Source organism: Chenopodium album, chromosome 12, assembly GCF_948465745.1.
Source record: "Chenopodium album chromosome 12, dcCheAlbu1.1, whole genome shotgun sequence".
In the NCBI taxonomy this organism is placed as follows: Eukaryota; Viridiplantae; Streptophyta; class Magnoliopsida; order Caryophyllales; family Amaranthaceae; genus Chenopodium; species Chenopodium album.
Genome location: NC_137845.1, coordinates 18,682,923 through 18,706,174, shown reverse-complemented (window position 1 = coordinate 18,706,174; position 23,252 = coordinate 18,682,923). Strand labels below are relative to the sequence as shown.

General features: G+C 33.6%; 2 long non-coding RNA genes and 1 pseudogene across 3 annotated transcripts; all 3 read right to left on the bottom strand.

Moving 5' to 3' along the window:
* Window positions 1-3,508: 3,508 nt before the first annotated feature.
* Window positions 3,509-6,430, bottom strand: LOC145572184 (uncharacterized). The gene is made up of 5 exons (XR_014096712.1): window positions 5,723-6,430; window positions 4,398-4,456; window positions 4,176-4,321; window positions 3,985-4,064; window positions 3,509-3,877 (listed from the first exon to the last, which is right to left on the bottom strand). It is a non-coding gene; the product is annotated as an uncharacterized LOC145572184 (long non-coding RNA).
* A 6,750-nt stretch (window positions 6,431-13,180) lies between these two features.
* Window positions 13,181-22,308, bottom strand: LOC145571022 (putative disease resistance RPP13-like protein 1; annotated as a pseudogene).
* LOC145572183 (uncharacterized) lies at window positions 18,059-21,616 on the bottom strand. 2 transcript variants are annotated; one of them, XR_014096710.1, is made up of 4 exons: window positions 21,396-21,616; window positions 21,162-21,303; window positions 19,420-19,604; window positions 18,059-18,249 (listed from the first exon to the last, which is right to left on the bottom strand). It is a non-coding gene; the product is annotated as an uncharacterized LOC145572183 (long non-coding RNA). The 2 variants fall into 2 exon arrangements; XR_014096711.1 differs by lacking the exon at window positions 18,059-18,249 and having other exon boundaries at window positions 19,256-19,604.
* Window positions 22,309-23,252: the final 944 nt, after the last annotated feature.

Here is a 23,252-nt window from a genome sequence, read left to right as displayed (position 1 = left end):
TAAATTTTGGATAGGACTAGTGGGATTTAGAATTAAAGAAGCAATAGTGTCACGGGAAACGACAGTGAAGGAGTTAGAATTGGCTGTATTTTTGAGTAAGTACTTAAAGGCAGTGAAGTCCATCTCCGGAACTAGTCCGAATGGTGGAGCAAAGTACAACATGGCTATAGTACCGGTTTGAGTGTGCACACGTCTTGCCATGGTTAGAAAATACGTCTTTAGAGTGATTTGGGTAGGGTGGCTTACTAGTTGAAATATGTCTTGGATGCTACAGCTTTTATAGATAAAGATATTCATCATTACTTGGGCTACAAGTTTCATATATAATGAAAATGTATACGTACATCATTGTTGCCAATTATTAAATGACCTGTGTGTTAAAGGCCTATGAACTCGTATAGTCGTAATTACTATGTTCAAAACTTATTGTAACCAATTAAAGTGATAATCTTCCAAAAAAAAAAAACCAAAGATTTGTTGCATGTTTTGCAATATTGAACAAAACATTTTTGTTAATGGAATAAGTACACATGATAGTGTAACGGATACGAGATTGAAGTTGTACATACCTTATCATTATAACAAATCACAAAACAAATATAGTTCATCTTTCTACATACCTTATCATTATGATAAATCACAAAACAAATATAAAGTACTTCTTAGAAAAAATTAAAATATACTCTTAAGGTCTGTTCTCTTCAGCTTAAGTTCAGTTCAGCTCTAATTAGTACAGTTCAATTCAGCTCTAATAAGTTCAGTTCAGTTTATCTTTATGTCTAATGATATTGCTAATGATAATTAAAGCCAAATTTCATACTTTTTAGCATATATTACAATGATGATGATGATGATGATGATGATAATAATAATAATAATAATAATAATAATAATAATAATAATAATAATTATTATTATTATAATAATAATAATAATAATAATAATTATTATTATTATTATTATTTTTCATAAATATTTTATTATGTATTTTTTATATACCCTTATATATATATAATAATAAATAATCAAAGATCATTAATCGGTAGTTAAAAATCACTTATCAATAGACAAATAGTTCAGTTCAGTTCAGCTCTAATAAGTTCAGTTCAGTTCAACTCTAATAAGTTCAGTTTAGTTCAATTCAGCTCTAATAAGTTCAGTTCAGTTTAGTTCAGCTCATTTCAGTAAATCAGAATAGGCTCTTAATTAGTAACAATTAATTACAATAAGGTAAAACATAATTTGAAAAATATACGAAGTACAATATTTAAAACATTGAAAGTTACGTTCTTTTTTACTGTATGTCACAAAATCATATCAAGGCAAACTCTACTCTAAATAATTGACAATTAACAAAAACAAAGAGAAGCATAAACTAGCAATAAGCAGTATCTAGATTAGAAATTTATGTCACAACATAATTTTTAAAGGCAAAATCATGATGGTCATAATTAATCAAATGTAGAAAAAGTATTTTGAATTTAAACCACTGAATCTTCATCTATCTAACAACTTATAAAACTTATACAAGAAATAAAACAAAGAAATAGGATTATAAAAGGAAAAAAATACAGCCAAGTTATCAAAGAAAAATAAAATATCGAGAAGAAATTAAGTGGGATCATAAATGAGGAAAAAAATGGGATCATAAAAGAGGGGGAAAAAGAAAAACCAAATTTGGAGAGTTAGAAGAATTGATCTTGTGACCTTGTGCAACGTGTTTTACCTTTTTTCGGTAAAGCAAGACTATTTATGTCTTCACCTAATAATACGTATACATAAATCTCTAAATAATCTAGCTCAACATGCCGACAAGCCCCTGCCAGCCCCCCATGAAGCTCTGCCCCTGATACAGAGTGAAGCTGAATTTAACTCAATAAAAAATGTTCTTGAAAGGATGAAAATTATAAACTATATTGATCAAACTTGGTGATTTGACTGATTTCACGGTTTTGAGTGTAGAACTACCATTTATATGTTTGACGTAATATTTTGGTCAAACTCGAAATCATGAAAGTATTTATTGAGACAAATCAAACATGATTTCACTTTGGAGTGTAAATTTTGCAAAGGCTTGTGTGTAATTATCATAAAATTACGAAGGTTGCAATGTAAAAAGAACGTAGCACGTATAATTTACAAACTTGATACACACGTTTGAATATCTTATTTCAGCGGACAACATAATTTTCTACAATGAAATTATGTTATATAGAGGAATTTACAAACAAAATATAAATTCTGATTATTATACTTCATATGAAAAAATTTGAAAGAGAAAGTAGTTACGGTGTAGGGAGCAATCTTTTGCGTATTGGGGTTGAGTAAAGTAATTGAAATAAAAGGAAACAAATTAAAAAGAATGTTGGGTAAAATAGAGAAAAAAGAATATAGGGTAGGAAATTTTGTCAACAACTACTAGTTAAAGCATGTGTTTTGAAAACAACTACCTATTAACTTTTTTTTTTAAAAAAAAGAACTATCACAAAGTTATAAAAAGTTTAAGTAGCACTACCACGCTAACAATTTTGGCTAAAATTTTCGGCATTTGGGTCTCACTTTTTATCACTTTTTACCTTAATGAAGGGTAATTTAGTCAATTTAGATGGGGATTTTAAGAGGTAAAGGTAAAAAATAGAACCTACATGCCGAATATTCGAGATGGAATTATTAGAGTGGTAGTGCTACTTAAAATTTTTACAATTTTGTGGTAGTTCTTTTAAATGAAATTTTTAATAGGTAGTTGTTTTCAAAACACGTGCTTTAATTGGTAGCTTTTGACAAAATTTCCTATAGGGTATTAAGGTTAAAATAGATTAATTGATGCAACCTACTACTCAAAAACAATATAGTACAATAATTAATTGAACCTTTAAAAACATGGACTGAAAAAATTGACTGACCAGGGATTGAACCGCAAACCCTTGAGCCAAAGTGCACTATCCAATCACTGACTTTACAATCGTGATACTCTAGTTCCTTTGCATTATTTACACACAAATTTTATTTAATTGACTTATTCTGGTTCGAAAGGACAAACTTGTACCCTTCTAAAGCTGGATCAAATTAAGTATAAAAAGGGCACAAATAATAAATTTAAATAAATAGACAAAACTTAAAACCACAAAGTAAACACTCTAGCCAGGGGAGGCGAACCAACTGAGCTAACATTATCAGCATGATGTGTAGGATAAGTAGTTGCTATTTATTGGTATGTCTAATTTGTCTCACAAAAATATATGTTGAATATATTTATATAAATTTTCCGGTAATACCATATAATTTACTAATTTCATTGTCACAATTATGATCATGTTACTGTTGGGCACTTGTGTTTGAGTACATTATTGCACATGTTTTTGGCTCTAATTCCATTGGCATTTTAATTTTATTAACATTAATTGCAAACCATTCAAATCATTACATTGTTAATGTAATCATACTCCAAGTGATATTTGCAAACAATCAAAAAATGTTTTTGACGGCCTTAGAGTACACCCCTCAAAGAATACATTGGGCCTATGCCTAATGGGCCAACCCATACGCTAGTTGACAAGCAGGCCACATAATTCGAATTTAAGAAAATACATTTAACAGATCACTTTGTCAGTGAAAGAACACTAATACACACAAACCATTCACCTAAAATTCATTTTAAAAGTATCCTTTGGCTTAACAAATGCCTTACGTAGTTCATATCACGAACCTACTCAAATTCAAACACTGTTTATATCATGGGAACGGGTATATTCTGCATCTTCCTCCTTAAAGGCTACTAAATGCACATTTAGAAACTTAGAACTCCTACGGCTAGAACGCAAGCTAAGTCACCGCGCCTTCTTCTATCCCTAGTACATACCACCTATTTGGAGACGTCCTACATCAAACACACAATCAACACTGTTACAGGAAATGGTTTATTAAGAGAACATGTTCATAATTAGGGATCTCATTGATTTACATTTAAAATTAATAAACACTCACATGATACAAAGGATAATCTGGGGGTGCTAGTGTGTCCCGCGCTTCTCTAGGGCGTCTTTCCCGTATGCGGCGTCCAACAACTGTATCATCATTAACTTTTATGTTAATATGACAAGAACATAATCTACAGACACAAAATACTCTATAATACACATTACTTTGCGACATTTAAAGGTAAATATACAACTTACCCATAATTTGCCATAGTCCCCTGACTTATTGAATTGGTCATGCTTGGCAGCAATGCCTATTTGCTTCATGTCCCAAGCCTTTAATCTTGGATAAGTTTCCCAATTCATAGGCTCCCAATTGAGTCAGCAAGGTAGAACAACTTCAGCTGATATTAAACAAATCATTAGGCTCTAAATCACACAATAAAGGTATTAAAACTTCTGTGAAATTTAAGTACTCACAATAACAAAAATGGAGCATCCACCACATCCTGCTGCAAAACCATTCGCATAAAAATGTCCTGCAAAGCTAGATACATTGTCCATTAGTTTTGCAAGTACCAACTCACTCCAATCATACTGACTACTATCCATGGCACAACTAATAGCAGGTAACAAGTCATGAGGTAGTCTTGGTGATTGAGTTGGACAAAAAATCATCTGTGCTATAATCAAGAACAAAGTCTTAAATTCTTCTTCTTGGTCCTCTTGAAAATGACCTTCCAACTTATCCATTCGCAACAGTTACTGGAATGCCTATAGAGGTGTACGACCTACCCAATTCGGTGGCTGGTTTGGTCTCCCATGTCCTACCATATTTCAATAATATGCTTTGTACCTTATCCCGTACAGTATCAGACATTCCTTTTGTAGAAGGTACTACCTTTGTTCCACATGGGATTCCTAAAACCCAACGAACTTGATTTTTAGAGAAGGGAAATACCCGGCCGTTTATGCCTATTAACACCCTACTCACTAGATCAATTCTTGTCATCAACCAATAAGCTAATTGTCGCGGTAGATGCATACCCTTAGCAAAATGGAGCAATCCCCCAAAACCCATCTCACTAACCCATCTTGTTTTCCTCTCACCAAATTTTTGACATATTCGTCCAAATGACTCGACCCGACAGTTCATATTTGGAGGCTGGACATAAAATTTAAAAATGTTATACCTTAAGGGCGCAACTAATAGTTTCATTACAAGAATAATATAAATTAGTTTAAATTAGTACGTCTCACTAATCCACCGAATAGATTTAGAATATTCCCGTATCACCATCCTTCTAGCTTCCACATATCCACCAACAGTCAAGGCATTATCCTAGATGTGTTACACAGATCCGAATTCAAAATGCGTATAAACAATAACATTACATTCCAGAATAAAAATATACATTTACAAATTAATACCTTAAACATTTCAAGATTTATTTCTACACTTTTCGGTGACAATCCAAGTTTAATTGGTACCCAAGACATTACAAACTTGCATAATTAGCAGCAACCATTGTCGTGATTTTACAAGGACACACATGCATGTTGGTAGCAATACAATATTCCAATTGTAGAATTAGGGAATAAACTTATTCATATTCTAATTAACATTGTTATACTTCAATTAACAATTTCATACTCCAATTAACAATATCAATTAACTATTTGAGTATAAAGAAAACAGATGTAAGTATGAAACATCTACAAATAGAAGGGGTTATGAACTAAATAGAGAGATTTGTAAGCGTATTAACATACAATTACACGGAATAACCATAAATAAACCTTACATATTTGCTGTCGTCGTCCAAATTAGATTGAACGGAGTTGGTCTGCGATACCGGCTGAAATCCGAACACATCATCATCCAAATGCATATGAATGCCGCAGAGAGCTTTTGGCTTTAATCCGGTGCCAATATCTTGTTTCAGAGAGTTAGATCGGTAGCGTTTTCCCAATGCATTGAGGGACATGCTTTCCGAAAATATAGTGTGTACACCAATTTGAAAGGTTTAGAGAGGTTAGTGAAGGAGATGGGTATTAATCGCAGAGAAATCTCTGTATAGGAACGTTTAACAAACCCTAACACTGGTTGACGACATTTCCAACGGTAAAAGTAGTTGCAAAGGCCGCTGACATGGAAATAACTCCGTGAATTCCATGTCATTTAGTACGTGGAGTGATATCCAGGTCAATGTGTGTAGCTTACCGTGAAATGACGAGCATGTCCTTAAGTAATGAACGGGAAAAGACAACAATAACCCTAGATTAACTTGTTACAACAATCATAAAGATAAACTGGGAAAATCTGAAAAGAAAATAATCCTCAAACTATTTGTCTATAATAGTAATAGGCGCACCCTGGTGACTTGTCTCGAATCAAAGATGAAATATGTGTATATGACAACAAACCAGAAAGGATTATGCAAATGAGGAAATTTATACACTATAATTCAAGGCAATAATAATAAACCTTAAATTTCTGCACCGTCGTTGTTGAAGTTGAGTAGTGCATACATCAAGCTATAGTCTGAAGTCAGAACCTAAAAAGTATCCTGTTTATTGTAAATTTTCTCTAGAACCTAAAAAATATCCTGTTTATTACAAGGTAGTTTTTGTAAATTTTCTCTAGTAGGAAAGTCATCTTTATCAAGTTAACACTTTAAAAGTTAGTTATTTGCACAATAGCTCATCGACTCAGGCCCTTGGAGAAGAAGTATCAACATCTTTACTGAGATAAGCCCGGATTCTAGTGGTTGGTACTCATGTATAGTGTCCTTGGATGTTTCAATAAACCAGAGAGTCTGAGACATGATAATAGCCTAGTCCTACAATCATGACAGAAACAATTAAAAATAAACTAATTGATTAACGTTGTGTTGCTGAAGATTAAGCACTAACCTTACAGAGTTGAAGATAATTAGCATAAAAAATGCAAATCTTGATTCTTGAAATGCTTTCATACATTTGATTTCAGTAAAATCATATAAGCAAAAGTTTGGCCTTTTCTTCACATTCTATTGCACAGGAACTTCTTACAAGTATTGGATTGATTTTCAGGGGGAAAACTGTTTAATGCTGTAATTATCAAAGATGAAAGACTTTTTTGCTATTTTCTAAGGGACTGTAATAGACTAACATTAAGAAAGGCATTTTGGGAAGTCTAGTACTTTTAGGTTAGTAGTCCGTGGCCTCAGTATAAATAGGGGATAGTATATGCAGTAGGACATTGTGTGAATTGTGAGGAAATATGTTGAGAGAATGGTAACCTCAAGTTACTTAGGAGAGTGATAACCTAAAGTTATTAAATAGAGTAATATCCTAAAGCTATTAATATATCACTTTTGTATCAAATTCTGCCATTATTAACCAAAATCCCAAGCTTTCATCTTATAATCCATATAATATACAAATCTAAAAATCAGGCTATTACAAGGACATTCAAGATGAGAAAAAGTTGAACCCCTTAGGAAACTACTGTTAGGAGAAAGATAGTCTACTTCACAAGACGAAAAAAGGTTCCATTCCAAAACCATATGGTAATAATGCGAGTATAATATGAGGAAAAGCCTCTTACCCTTATAAATTGTTTAACCGTCTCTTAGAGGCACTCATATGTTGGGGAAGGTAATGATCAACAACACCCAAGCAAAAGCTCTTTTATTATACCAAATATAGGACATGGAAATCGTATTCTGTACAAGCAATCATGATCATATATTGTTGAATTTCAATGGACTCACATATTTAAACCATCTTCAAGCTGATGAGGTACACAATTGAAAGAACAAAGAAATTAGTTCAATGATCGAAGTTTAGACATGCATCTTTAATCGAGACAATCCATGAGTTGAAATTCAAAACAACTAAGATATTTCTTTGGATTATCATCAGCAACATAACACTACATCTTAAATTGGAATTGACAACAAAGAAAGAGTTTCGAATACCTGGAACTAGTAGATGCTATTACTACTGATCTTATCAGCTTCTTCAGTTTTTAACACCATAATATGAGCAAACAGTTGCACTTGAAGGTCATGTACCTGATATCTAATATGTTAGAACATTGCACAATGACAAAGGTATGTATAACTACAATTCTTTACTTTCCACAATGACAAAACATTTAAATTCGAGCCAAACTTAAATTATATGTCATAGAAGATATGTAAATACTATGTACTACAAAATGGTTGATTAAGTGCTTCCTCCCACAACTGTTAATTGCATTAGTTAGGAATAGAAAACAACCAACATTATGAATTTATGATGTTCCTCCACTTTTTAGAACTGTACATGACATATCTATTTGAGAATGCAAAATAAAAGTAGGCAAAAAAGGGAGACATATCATTCTCACTTTGCCAAAACCAATCACAAAACTAATACAAAAACTGTCAGGTGCACCAAGCTTATAGTAATTTACGATTAACATTTTAGCAATTTTGGGGTAATTAACTAATTATCAACCTCCTATATTTCTTTTAGTGTACATGAGGTATATTTAAGCTAGACATAAATTTTATTGAGGATAATATAGTCGGTCACCTATATACATTATGAGTAATTTTTACAAAATTTATTGAAAAAATTGACAAGAATAATCTCAACTTTGCCTCATTCGCCTAAAATAATCTCAACTTTGGATTATTTTTTAATAATCAGAACATTGATATGAATTTGCTTCAAATGGTCCCAACCGGTGATCTAACTTGTTATAACAAGTTATATGACACGTGTCGTTACCAGATTGGTCAAAAAAATAAAAATAAAAATAAAAATAAAAATAGTTTAAAAAAATTGGTTTTTTAAAGAAAAATTAAAAAAATTATTAATTATTATTTTTAAAAAAGAAATTACTAATTAAATAATTAAAAACCCAACTCACCAGCTACAACCACCCTCTCCGCCGCCCATCCCGCCAGCTCGACCCCCTGCCCCACAACTCCGGCCTTGCGCTGACGCCCTCCCCCCACACTGGTGCTGCGCAGTCTATCTCCTTCTGAATCACCAACCCTCCTACCCCACGAAACCCTTTAAAACTAACCACCCTTCTCCTTCTCTTTCCTCCCACGCGCCACCCAATGTTGGTTTCGGTGGTATTGCAGCTTGTTCTGTGCTTGGACTCATCCAACCGTACCGTTGTTCTAATTTAACCGCCAATCTTAGACGCTGCCTTGTCCACGTCGACGTTTCTTGGTCCGAGGAGATCGCTGATAAGTCATAGTTCATTAGCTCTTGTTCTTGGACTTTTGCAACGGACGTTTCTCGGTCCGAGGAGATCGCTGATAAGTCATAGTTTATTAAGTGTTTTTTTGGAGGGAAGTTAATTACGTGTTAATTAGTAATAAATATTTATGCTTTAATTTTTTTAAAATTAATTTTTATTTTTGACCAATCACATGGTAACATGTATAAATTTAACTTTTTTCGAAATAAAAATTACCTACTCTACAGGTTACCGGTCATTTGGGACTATTTGAAGCAAATTCATCTCAAAGTTCGGATTATTTAAAAATAATCTAAAGTTGGGATTATTTTGAGAAAATAAAGCAAATTTGGGATTATTCTTATCAATTTTTTCCAAATTTATTATCAATCAACAGAGCAATTTTATCAAAAAAAAAACCCTTAAATAATCATATCACTAATATATAAAGTCGGTCTCGTAGCCATGCCACGAGACAGCGACATTTGACATTCTACTTTTTGCCAAGTGTCGCGCCACGTGGGAGATAAAAATGTATTATTGTGACACATATAATGTTAAGTAAGTGAGTTTTGGATATATTTTTTAAGATAAAATGTTGTATAGAGTTTTATTATCGATAGAATTATAATATTTCATATATAGAAAAGTAATCATAACTTTTAATAAGTATTCTATAACTCAATTCTTCCATCATCAAATTCATTTTAAAAAGTACTTTAAAATAAGATCAATTTTTAATATATTTTAATAAAAAAATAGAAAATCTGTAAAAATAAGTTTTAATAACAAAACTAATTTTAGTTTTGTAAAAATACTTTCAGTTCATTAGAAATAATTTAAGTGCAATAAAAAAGTATCAAGTTAATAATACCATATATATATATATATATATATATATATATATATATATATATATATATATATATATATATATATATATATATATATATATATATATATATACTTACAAATAAAACTACAAAAAGTACACTATTATATAAATAAACGATATGATATCGTATGTCTAAATATTTTACATTATCAAAAGGATTTATATGATTGTATTCAACATTTAAGCTAAAAAGTTTAGGACAATCCGGGCATCGCCTAGGCACAAACCTAGTCTATTATTTAAAAGTATAAAGTTGTGCATAAAAATAACTAAAAGTTAGCAATTATATATGGATCAGAGTAGATTAGGTGAATATCATGTTGCACTACCCTCTAATCATTATTAAACATAATTAAAAGCATGCTAACTAAAGTAAGTGATTATATATCTCCACTAACTCACTGCTAATTTAGTGCTACTACTTTGCAGGAACCGTTGTTGTTAAGCATTAATCTTAACATTATAATCCTAACGACAATGGAAGTACTGACTTAATTCATCAAAAGCGCTAATGCCTATGAGGATGAATTCCAGGAAGCTTTTAGTTGGTAATACTTACTTGTATAGGTAGATCTTTGTTGACTTCAAGACAAAGGCAGTGAGCATCTTCCATAAAGCGTAAGTATAAGGCCATTGGGATCAAATCTCAAATGTTGTTCTATCATATGCCATTATCACCAAAGGATTCAAGATTGGGGAAAGAGTAGATATCAATATTGGTCAGGTTGGGAAGAGTGGAACAACACATTATTGTCAAATTTGGTAAGCCTACAATGTGTAACTTATACAGGGAAGAGGGAAGGTCAAGACCGCTTATGCACTCTACTAAGCTGCCTATATTTTTAAGTTTAATAATTTGAAGGGAAGTTAGAAGGTGCAATCCCCACTCTTGTATCGGTTTTTCTATGTTAGTTCCTGAAGTTGAAAGTTGCCTCACATTAGATAAACCTGTTGTGAAGTAGCAGAATTTTGGACAATTTTCCTGTGATAATTCTGTAAGCGAGGCAAAGTCACTAACCAAAGATTCAAGCTTTGGGCAATCACTAACATGAATATCAGTGAGGTTGGGAAGGGTGTTTCCATTGGCTGTAGTTTTTAAATATCGAAAACTCTTGATAGTTAGTTGAGACAAGGAAGACGGAAGAGGAAAATCTAGGCACGGAAGACACTCTACCAAGTCTGCACAGCAGCCTACATTTTGAAGAGAAAGAGTTCTAAGTAAATGAAGAGAACCTTTTGGAAATGAAGTAATCTGAGGGATTCTTCAACCTTAATTGAGCAATTGACCAGGAAGACTTTCCATGTTTTCGCAATCTCACAAATCAAGTGTTTGTAAAGCTGGGAAAAGCAGACCTTTTTGTAATGATAATAGACTTGGGCATCTTTGTAATATCAATTTGGTGAGAAGAGGAAGTTCTAATGAATCCTTTGGGGAGACTCCAATGCTTTCTCCAGTTTTCAAATCATTGTCATTTCCACAAGACAAATATAGTTCATTAAATTCTACATACCTCAGCTTCTCACAGTCATCAATCTCTAATGATTGTATAGTCAAGGGAATATGACCAATTGAGACAATAGACTCACACTCATTGTTGTGCCTAAATTTTTACTACAGGTTCAGATGCCTGCAGGTTACTAGACCCGCAGGTCACAAGTTGATAGATTACAGGTTACAAATTGATACGTGATCAGCTACTTGGCTCCAGGTATTAAACGAAATCAAACAAAGATATTTCCAAGGAATATTCTAAGAGAATCCAAGTTTGAACAAAGTAAAAATTGTTCCTACTATCAAGGAGGAGCTATTTCCCACTAGGAATAAGTCAATTACAAAAGTTAATTCTATCTGCACCACAAATCAGTCCACATTCGTCGAAGACCAAATCAAAGGGCTAAACTATGTCTCCTACTTTTATAGTGGATACTCCCACTATTCTCCAACTAATCATGGGCAAAGAACAAGTCAAAAGGCAATGGATAAGCACAAAGAGAACATGGCACGAATCTCGGAGCTGAACCTGACAACTAACTCTTACTTTCAAGGAATCATTAAAGAAGCTGTTACAAGACTTCAAAAGACTCCCCTATTATAAATAGGATGGAATACCATTGTAAAAATACAAGATACGATCCCTAGGCATTATATTCTATAGCAGTTAATAATTAGCACTAAATTACAGGTTCGTTCTTGATCACAAAACAACTCGTATTGTACTTGTAATTTATTACCAAACTAGTAGTTTGGTGGACTCAACGCACCCGCAATTTTTACCCTTATTCCTGGGGTTTTCTGCGTCATCATCTTATGTCTATTCTTCCCTTTGCACTTTGTTCATCTTTCATAGGTTATTTACCCTCATTCATTGAACCTACACTATCATTTGCTTACTTTTTAATCTAGTTGTTGTCCTATAGAACTTGGTCGAATCTAGCAGTTAGATTTTGGCCGAAACAGTTTGGCGCCGTCTGTGGGGACACAGTTAGATCATCCTAGTCATTTCATTTGATTCATCATTCATCATGGTTAAGACTCCCAGTCATGAACCTACCATGGCCGAAATTGTGGAGCAGTTACGGGAAGAGTTTAGAGCTACCCAGGTAGAACCTGAAGCTCTAGGTTGAATCCCAATCTCATTAAGAAACCTTGGAAAATTTGAGCAAGGAGCTCGAATCTGTCATGAGCAGCAAGAAGAGACAGGTCAGAACCAAGGATACCCCTCTATTCTCCAGATTTCATCCGATGAATCTGAAGGAGAAGATAGTAATCCCAAGAAGCCTGAGAAAGAGTCAGGTGAAGAGACTAACCCTATGGCTGAGAGAGTATCTATTCTCAAAGCCCAAAGTCGGAAAATGATGAAGCTCTTGAGTCGGCTACCAGGTGTGGCGAAGCCTATGGCTTATGAATCTCCTAATGGATTTAATGAGTCTCCCTTCGTGGAGGAGATTGCGTGAGTTCAGATTCCCAAAAAGCAGAATATTCTAGTATTCCCCAAGTTGTTCGATGGGACTACTGACCCTCAAGATTATGTGGCCCAATACAAGTAGAGGATGTGGCAGCAATCAATCCCGTGGGAGCTTATTGAGCCCACCATGTGCAAGTCCTTTGGCGCTACTCTATCTGGACCTGCACTCCAGTGGCTAATAAACTAGAAGTCGGGATCTATCAGCAGCTTCTGTAGCTTGGCAAACAGGTTCAGTCAATAGTTTGCAACTAGAAGGGAGCTGGAGAGGTAGAGCAATGACCTGTACTGCGTCATCCAGAAGCAGAATGAGACAAGCAGAGAATATTGAAGCAGGTTCAACAAAGAGATAGTCAACATCAAGAACTGCGATCATTTAACTGCCACAGAAGCATTCCGCAAAGGCCTCATTTATCAATCTAGGTAGTATTATGAGTTGACCAGATATACTTGTGCTTCTTTTGAAGATGTTAGGACTAGAGCAATGGCTGAAGTTCGTGCAGAGGAAGATGAGTCCATCTGAGTTCTCATTTTAGAGTACCTGCAGGTAGCTGGGGGCAACCTTAAAGGTCAATACTGGGTTGATAAAGAACCTATAGGTTAGCTACGCAGAAGGTAAGCTAGTACCTGAACGCTTGAATATAGCACATCTAAAAGCTTGCCATTTCTAAGAACCTTTTAGGTTGTCTCCAAGTTTCATCTGAGTTTTCTTTAAGTTATTTCTAAGTTATTTCCAGGTTATCTACGCATTATTTCTAACCTGTTTACTACTTTTGAGTTATTCCCTTGTTGCATACACCTTCTTTCTAAGTTAGTTTCTAATAAAAAAAAATATATATATCTATATATTTATGTTTATTGCTTTAATTTGGTTATATGTTTCCGTCAAATCAGTACTAACGTAAACGTCGGAGGACCATTGGCGGCGACGCCAACGATCATCTCTAACCTACTACTTTACAGATTCAAATGGACAACCTGCATCCTAGATACAATATGAGTTCTGGGTACAACTATAACCTGCCAAAGCTACGAATAAACCAAGGGCCAATGCGCTAGATATCAATGACATCCGAAGCTATGAATGCACTAAGGGCCAATAAGCCAGATACCAATGACGTCCAAAGCTACGATGTACTAAGGGCCAATGCGCCAGATACCAAAGACATTCAAAGTAAAAGCAAAATCGCAGAATAATGAAATTCAAATCAAAGTCAGTTTTATTTTAAAGAACCTAGCATCGAATGTTCAAAGTCTAAAGAAAAACTAACGAATGAAAACCTTTCCCCATGAGCTAAGTAAAGCATAAGTTCAAAAGCTAAGATCAACGTTTTAATAATAAGAAACTATTGTAACTTTTCGAATCTAAAGAATTATCTTGGGAAAACCTTTATCTTTCCGTTAGTCATGTCAAAGTTTATCTTTCGAAATTTCTAAGCTTGCCTCATAGAAGCAACAGGTACATCTAAGAGACAAGCTGGGAGCAAACTATTGTGCCTAAATTTTTACTACAGGTTTAGATGTCCGTAGGTTGCTAGATCGCAGGTTACAGATTGCTACGTGATCAGCTACTGGGTTCCAGGTATTAAACGAAATCAATTAAAGATATTACCTACTATCAAGGAATATTCTAAGTGAATCAAAGTTTGAACAAAGTTAAAGTTGTTATAAGGTTTCCTACTATCAAGGAGGAGATATTTCCCACTAGGAATAAGTCAATTGGAAATGTTAATTCTATCTGCGAGCCCTAGGCATTATATTCTATAGCAGTTAATAATTAGCACTAAATTACAGGTTCGTTCTTAATCACAAAACAACCTGTATTGTACCGGTAATTTATTATCAAACTAGTAGATTGGTGGACTTAACGCCACCCGCAGTTTTTACCCTTATTCTTGAGGTTTTTTGCATCATTATCTTGTGTCTCTTCTTCCCTTTCCACTTTGTTCATCTTACGTAGGTTATTCACCCTCATTCATTGAACCTACACTATCATTTCCTTACTTATTAATCTAGTTGTTGTCCTATAGAACCTGGTCGAATCTAGCAGTTAGATTTTGGCCTAAACACTCATCAACACTAAGTTTTCAAGACGAGAAGTTGAGGAAGAAAAATTCTTCAATTCTAAGAATTGTAGATCTCTGCAATTAAAAATCTTAAGCCGTCAAAGCATCACTGATATCTGATCAATGGTAATGGGAACAGATGAGCAATTGACAATGGAAAGCTCTTCACAAAGGAATGGAAAACTCCAGTTAAAGCTAATAATCTCAAATATATTGTGAAGAATCAGCCGTTTAGAATAGAAAATGACATTCGCAGTTGTAGACAATACTTTACATCCATCTACATTTAACACTTCTAGCAGAGGAAGGCTTGGAAGTGATACACTTAACTTCTTGCATTCTTTGATTTTTAGTGTTCTAAGAGATGAGGAAGTAAATCTCCTTGCAATGACAAACAATATATAATGGAAAGCTTTTCAAGGAGAGGGAATGCTCCGCCGTTGTTGGCAACTGGTGAGTGCACCCACTTTTTCAAGGACACCAAATCCTCTATATATAAAGTCTTCAAATATGGAAAAGGAGTGGTATAATTCCCATAAAATTTAAGGCCAACCTCTGTGATACCATTCATACCTTTGACAAGAAGACTCTTTAACGAGGGTAGCTGCCCTAACGGAGGCAAGCATTCACATTTCTCACACTCCTCAAGTCTTATGTGAACCATGTTGATGAAAGAAGGATCTCCCAACCAACTTGGGAGTGTCGAGCCCCTGTACCCATGTAGTTTACATTCTTTGATGAAGTGTGAGGCCGCAACTTCTCAAGAACATCTCTTTTAGTGTTGTCATCAACCTCATACCAACACCTTTCCATTTCAGATGCAACTTATCTACATTATCTTTATCATGCAATCGTGCTTGCACTGCATCCTCAACTTTTGTCAAATTTTCTAGTCCAAAGATAATTAATCTTCCATGAAGATGATTCAACTCTCCCAACTCTCTAACCCTCAACCCTCCCTTAGGTGCCAAGATAAATTTATCTAAACTCTGCAAGCTTTTTAGTTTCTCAATTCCCAGCAGCATCTCTTTTAACAAGGTATAATCAACGAATAGATGTCGAAGTTTAACGAGGAATCCAACACTTGGGATCTCTGAAGATAAGAACACTAACTCAACTCTAGTGTTTGGAGGTTTTTGAGTTTGCTGATTGACTTCGGCAACACTTTAATTTGCTTTAATATGACAGCAAGAAGCTTCAAGTGCTTCAAATCACCAATACACTCTGGCAACACTTAGATTTTTTTCAAAGATAGACGTAGAGTGTGTAAATATCTAAAGTGTTGAAAGTAATTCAACATTTCAATATTCAAATCATTAGAGGATGAATATAGAAAAGTTCGTAGTTGAGAAGTGAAGAGTTGATTCTCTACTGCTTCATTTACACCAGCATCAGTCACATACATATGGCGTGTTCTTTTAAGAACATTATGCATATTCACAGTATCTTTTACACAACAGAGGTCATCTGCAACCCTTTTTGCCAAATCATGGATGAGGTCATGCATAGTGAACATTCTAGGACCTTCCACAAATATGAATTCTTCTACATCAAGTGTATTCCTCAATTAATGACCTTGATTCTAGATCAAGGAAGCAATTGTGGCCTACATCTTCTATTCTTTCATTCATGTTTTCTGGTAGGAAGCCCTAAGCCATCCAAAGTTTTATGATCCCTATCTCCTGAAAATGGTAATCTTTGGGAAGCATAGAGCAATAAGCAAATAAATGCTTCAAATGAGATGGCAGATGATGATAACTCAACCTTAGAACCGGTAAAACACTGCTCTCCTCGCTCCAAATATTGATATCTAATATTCTTTGGCGATGACTTTTATCTATTGCCTTTCGTAGGAGACCTCTAAGAGTTTTTGCAGCCAAAGGTAATCCTTTGCATTTTCGGACTATATCATCCTACTTCTCAGAAAAGTCAGAAAACTTATTAACAGGGCGTTGAAATATACACCAACAATCCTCATTTGACGTACAAATGCTCTATATAGATGATGTTGTGGCGATAATTTCTCATCACGATTCTTGTAGTCTTCTCACTTCTTGAAGTTACTATAACTCTGCTTCCTCTTGCAGCACCAAGAAAAGGTGTTTGTAGCTGGTTCCAATCCACGTATTCCTCACTCCAAACATCATCAAGAACAATAATAAAGAATTTTTGACCTTTTAACAGTTGCTGCAATTTCTCTTGTGCTTGATTCAGGTTACTACAGTCAATATTCCCCTGGGTGACCGAGTTGATGATATATTTTGTTATGCATTTCACGTCAAACACATCAGATACGCACACCCATGCCTGAAGATCAAAGTAACCACTAGTAGAAAAAAAATGCTATTTGTAACTAGTGAAATTGACTTTTTGTAACTGGCATTGTTGGTTGCGAATGCCACCATAACAACTAGTGAAAATTATTCATAACCGGCTAATGTTAGTTACAAATAATGTATTATTCGTAAATGTCTTAACCCAACGCTAGTTACAAAAAGTTTATTTTTCAAGTTAGAAATCATTATATTCGTAACTGGCATTAAGTGACGTCGGTTACAATTAGGGTATTATTAGTAACTGGCAAATCTTAACGCCGGTTACGAATATATTTTTTTTTATTTTTTTTTAAAAAATACTATTAGTAACTAGCATTAGATTACGCCAATTACTAATAAATAAATATTTTTTTGTTTATAAATATTTGATTCGAATATGAGAATGGTAGTATATCCTTCCAAATGACCCATCGTCAGATGTTACAATTCAACCAACAAAACACGTACTCTGAATACTTCCATATAACTTAAATTCACCCACAACATATATACAATACAAACACTCCAAATAATTCCACACAACTTGAATTATTCATCCACAACAATACAATACAATAAAATTAACTATACTTTAATTTCCAAAAAACAATTAAAACTTGAATAAAAAAAAAGAATCATTGATTTATAATTTAGAAATGTAATAACAATAACCAATAGGCTAAATAAAAGTAGATATATAGAAATGTATTATATTGTTTTATTAAGCTAAATGCGATTAATCATAACATCGATTAATAAGATAACTAGTCTTTCAACAAAAAATTAAGCCTAAAAAACTTAGCCCATTGTTCTCGAATCTCATCCAATTCTACATCGTTGTAGGCTGCAAGTCTTGCCAAATACTCCTGCAAATATATATATATATATATATATATATATATATATATATATATATATATATATATATATATATATATATATAAATGTGTCTATTATACTTTATAAAAATTATCAAAGATAAAAATATAGAATTTTTTTCTGCCAATTTTGATTGAGCTATTTTGGTTGAGCTAAAATGTCAGAACCCAATGATTGTCAAGGAAGGAAACAAGGAGACAGAAGCAACTGGTAGAGATTTATTTAAAAAAAAAAGCTGAATGAAAAAACTTAGAAATTACTAAACTCCTTCATGGAAATAGAAATTTGGAAGTTAAAATAAAATGAAATCAAAACTTTAAATATACCAAGATTTTGATTTAGTTATATGATTAACATTACAAAAATAAATATTAAGCTACTATTCAACCCAAGTATCAAACATTTTAATAAGCAAATTTAAAGGTAAAGGATAACTCAAGTGATTAGAGGTTCTCTCAAAAATTTTAGAAGATCTCATGATCGATACTCAATGACATGAGAAAAGGCATATTGGGAGTTTTATCCTCTCTCATTGATGCTACTTCTAAGTTCCAATTAATAACATAAATATCGAAACACAAACATCCTAGTATTCTACACAGTTAGTTAGTTACTAATGAGCTTACATACATTTCCTCGAAAAAAAAAAATTACATATTCTCCAATTAGCACACTGCTGGACCTATGAGAGGTTACAGCCAAGGAAGCCCTTCTCCTTACCAATGAAAAAAATTAAAAATTAGTAGCACACTACAGGAACTTTGAATCTAATTCAACACTCTTTTAATTAAGTAGTACGAGTAGTAGTTTATGAAAAGCCACAATATTGCTCAACTGATCAAATATTACATGACATACGTTATATTAAATTACCTAGTGAATTAGGCTAAATGCCAAAGTCTTAAGCATATAATACATCATGAAAGGTCTTTTTTATTCTCTTTTAAAAATAACATAGTCTTTTCAACAAACAACTAGAAAACTTTATCATCATAAGCTTTGAAGAGTCTAGGACTATATAGTGCGATAATAAAATCATAAGATTAATCACCCAGTGGTAGTAGGGAATACACCTTAATTGAATAAGGAGTGCTTTTGGAAGTAAAAGAGGGGGTGGGGGGCGGGGGAGGGAAAGAGAGAGAAGGAAGCACACAAACCATTTGACACAGCAAGGTGGCTAAGTCAGTAGTAAACAATCTTGTCATCCAAATACCTACATCTAAACAGAGGTTTGAGCAAAGCCTTAGATTTCGGCTTATCCCATACTAACAAGTCCCACCATTTCTCTTGGCCTTCAATCCGTTCTAGACAAGAGACATATGACTCTTCTCGTGCATCTATCCTGGAGAACAGAAGATGATTCAGTTTTGGACAGTCCATTATAGTACAAACAGAAGCAAAGCACAAACAAGTCGACCCTTATAGATGCTTTCCATCTGAGGCAATAGAATGAGAACAAGCTGCCTAAGTTTGGGAAGACAAATGACAGCATGATCTCCTTCAGTTAAACCACAATCCACAACTTCGACTGCCATTAGCTCTTTCACTTATCTACAATGTTCAACTTGTAATATTATACTGATTTTCAGTTCTGAATTCAGTTTTGAACTTCAGCTCTGATTTCAGTTTTTATTTTAAGTTCTTAATTCAGTTCTGAGATTCAGTTCTGAAATTTAGCTTTGAATTCAGTTTTGATTTTCAGTTATGAATTCAGTACTGATTTTCAGTTCTGAATTCATTTTTGATTTTCAGTTTTGAATTCAGTTTTGAAATTCAACTCTTAATTGAGTTCTGAAATTCAACTTTGAATTCATTTCTGATTTTCAGTTCCGAGCTGCAGTTCTAATTTTCAATTTGCATTCAGTTCTGAAATTCAGGCCATAATTTTGAACAACTATCGGACATTATCAATCAACTCCTAGGAGATAAAATACCTAAAAAAACAGTCAAACTCACAAGTATGATCAAAATGTAAGCACACTTCATAGATGGCTACTAGGCTACCACTAGTTCATTTTCTCTATAGAATTATAGTTTTGTAAATTCAATACAATCAATGGGAATAACTGAATAATTAAAATTGCTGTGTTTACTCAAACTTGTAATTCTATTCGATTTAATGATCCAGGGACAGTCAGATAATGAACTCAATGAGGTCGGGAGACAACAAGCTGTTGCAGTTTAGGCTTTGTTATAATGTTTTTATTTAGACATGGTATAGTGCAAGAGATGCGTACTAATTAATATAACTTGCTTACAACATTATTTTTACCCCATGTGTGTAACCAAGTATTCGAATAAAAAAATTCTATTAGGCCTGCTAAATAGGCAAAGCTGCTATATAATCCGAGTTGGACACCCTGTATAGTATATTGATGTAAAAAATCTCTCATATTTTTTAGAATTTCTTTGTGAAAAAACCTCTGTTCAAAACAATTCTGCCATCATCTAGCACCTAAGACATAAAATTACTACAGTATAATAAGCATTAAAAAAAAGGGATTCAAAACCAAGTAATTGAGTCTGAAATATTGATGTAAAATTATTGTCTGACATTTCATAGTAAAACCAATGTAATTTGGTTAAATGAAATTCTACAGGATCCTACGAAGAAAGAGTTTACAAAGGAGTTGTTTTACTATAGCATGATCAATAATGTGATAACATTGTCAGAGCCTCAAAGGACTACAACATTCACATCAAGAGAAACAAAAAGGAAAAGAACAAGAAATAGCTTACAAAACTAACATCTAGAAGTAATTTTCTTGGTTTTCAATAATACAATTTGATTTAAAATTAATTAAGTAATTCACAACAACAACATTCAATTCGAATTTTAGGGCTTTACTGAATTAAGAAAAGGGATAATTACAAGAACCCTAATTCGAAAATTACATACCTTTAAACCTCAATAGAAGCAATATTGCTGAACCCAAAATTCGAAAATCAACTAAAATATCGTTGGAGAAGCTGTAGGAGGAAGACGTTCGTCGTTGTGGAGGAGTACTTGCCAAGAACAAAATCGAAATAACTTAAGAAAACTGATCAACAACAAAATTTAATTCGAATTATAAGACTATAATTGAATTAAGAAAGGGAAAATTACAAGAACCCTAATTCGAAAAATTCATACCTTAAAACCTTGATATAGAACCACTAAAGATGAACCCCAATTCGAAAAAACCAAAGCAATTTAAGTCAAAACTGTAGAATTAAGGAACTGAGGAAGAAGCTATGGAGGAGTTTTCACAATGAAAGCTAGGTCGCGCGAGAGTGAAAATGGGTTTTAGTGAGTCTTTGCCATGAGAGCTAGGTCACGCGAGAGGAGGAATAGTTGGCGTGAAAGTGAAAAAAAATAAAATTTAAGTCTTTTGTTTGTTTTCATCGAGAAGTTATTTCCTTTAACTTCAATAAAAATTAAATACCCTAAAAATTAATAGGAAGAAGTAACTTCATACTTGTAAACAGCGTTTGTAGTTACAAATATTTTGGTCAAAATTTCTCTGACTTAATATTTGTAATTGACGTTTGTAAGCTAGTTACAAACTTTTTCGTCAAAGTTTTTTTGACTTAACATTTGTAACTGGCGTTTTTCATCTATTTACAAAATATTAAGTCAAAGTTTCTCTGACTTAATATTTTTAACTGGCATTTATTTAGTCAGTTACTAATAAAACTTTAAACAATGATAAACCACATATTAGTAACTGGCATTAATTTAGTCAGTTACTAGTGTCATGAAATTAGTAACTGGCATTATTTTAGTCGTTTATTATTAATGCTTTCGTAACTAGCATAACATACGCCAGTTACTAATAGGGCATTACAAATAGCATTTTTTCTACTAGTGAACTCTTCACCTGCTCATCATTGTAAATATATTGAGCAAGAGTTGTCTTCCCAATGCCTCCCATTCTAGTGATCGGGATCACGACATAATTCTCATAACTTGGCTTATCATCCAAAAATTGAGAGATGATATCATTTTTGCTATCATCCCTCCCATAAACATGAGGCTCGCTTATCAAAGACGAGGTCTCTTGCATCTTTCTCTGTTACTCCTCCAACGAGTATGCCAATTTTGGTATGGTGTTGGATAAGAGACTGATGAGTTCCATTTTTGCACTCATTTGATGAGTATTTAGGTTGTTTTTACCCTATTTTCATAGCTTTCTTTATTAATAAATGCTTAGTTTTATACATTTTCTCTTTATTGTGCCTTTTCTCTTTTATTTTGTGTTTTTATGGTTTTTCTAGTGTTTTCTCCTTTATCTAATCTCTCTTTTTGTGGTTGTAGGTATTGTACGAGGTTCGGATCTTGATATTGGTGGTTTTCTAAGTTGAAAGATGTTGTTGGAGTAAGATCATAGCATTGGGAAAGCTCAAAATGCAAGGAAGTGGATGCTGAAAGTTCTAGCTCTTACGCTCTCATGAAAGATGGTGTTGAACCCACCGTAGAGGCCCTTAGAAACTGTCACCCCCAACATGTATTAAGTGGATCTCACGAGACCCATTTGATAGCGTACGAAGTGGCAAAGAAGTCGACGAAACCCAGAAGAGCGGGGGCGTGCATGGTGCGTGCGCGGGCGCGCACCCTTGCCTGTGCGGGCGCTCCTACATGTTTTTCGGCTTCTCTTGATTTTGTTTCCGCGCCTCTTATAAATACCTTTTGACAACCGATTTTTGTTGGAAGTTGGAGACATAATTTTGATCATAATTTTAGCTTAGTTGAGAGTTTCTCTCTCTAGTTTTAGGGTTAGTTTAGGAGTAGATTTAGAGAGAAAAAATGAGACATTTCAATGGTGATTTGAGAGATTGATGATACAAGGGTGACAATGGTGTTGAAGATCTTCTCTATTATCAATGAGCATTTCTAACTCTATCTCATCTTATTGCTTTGTTTAATTTCATGTTTGTTTAATTTGATTTTGAAGTTTTATTCTTAATTATTGTAATTGTTCTTCATGTTTTGTTGATTCTTGATTTCTTT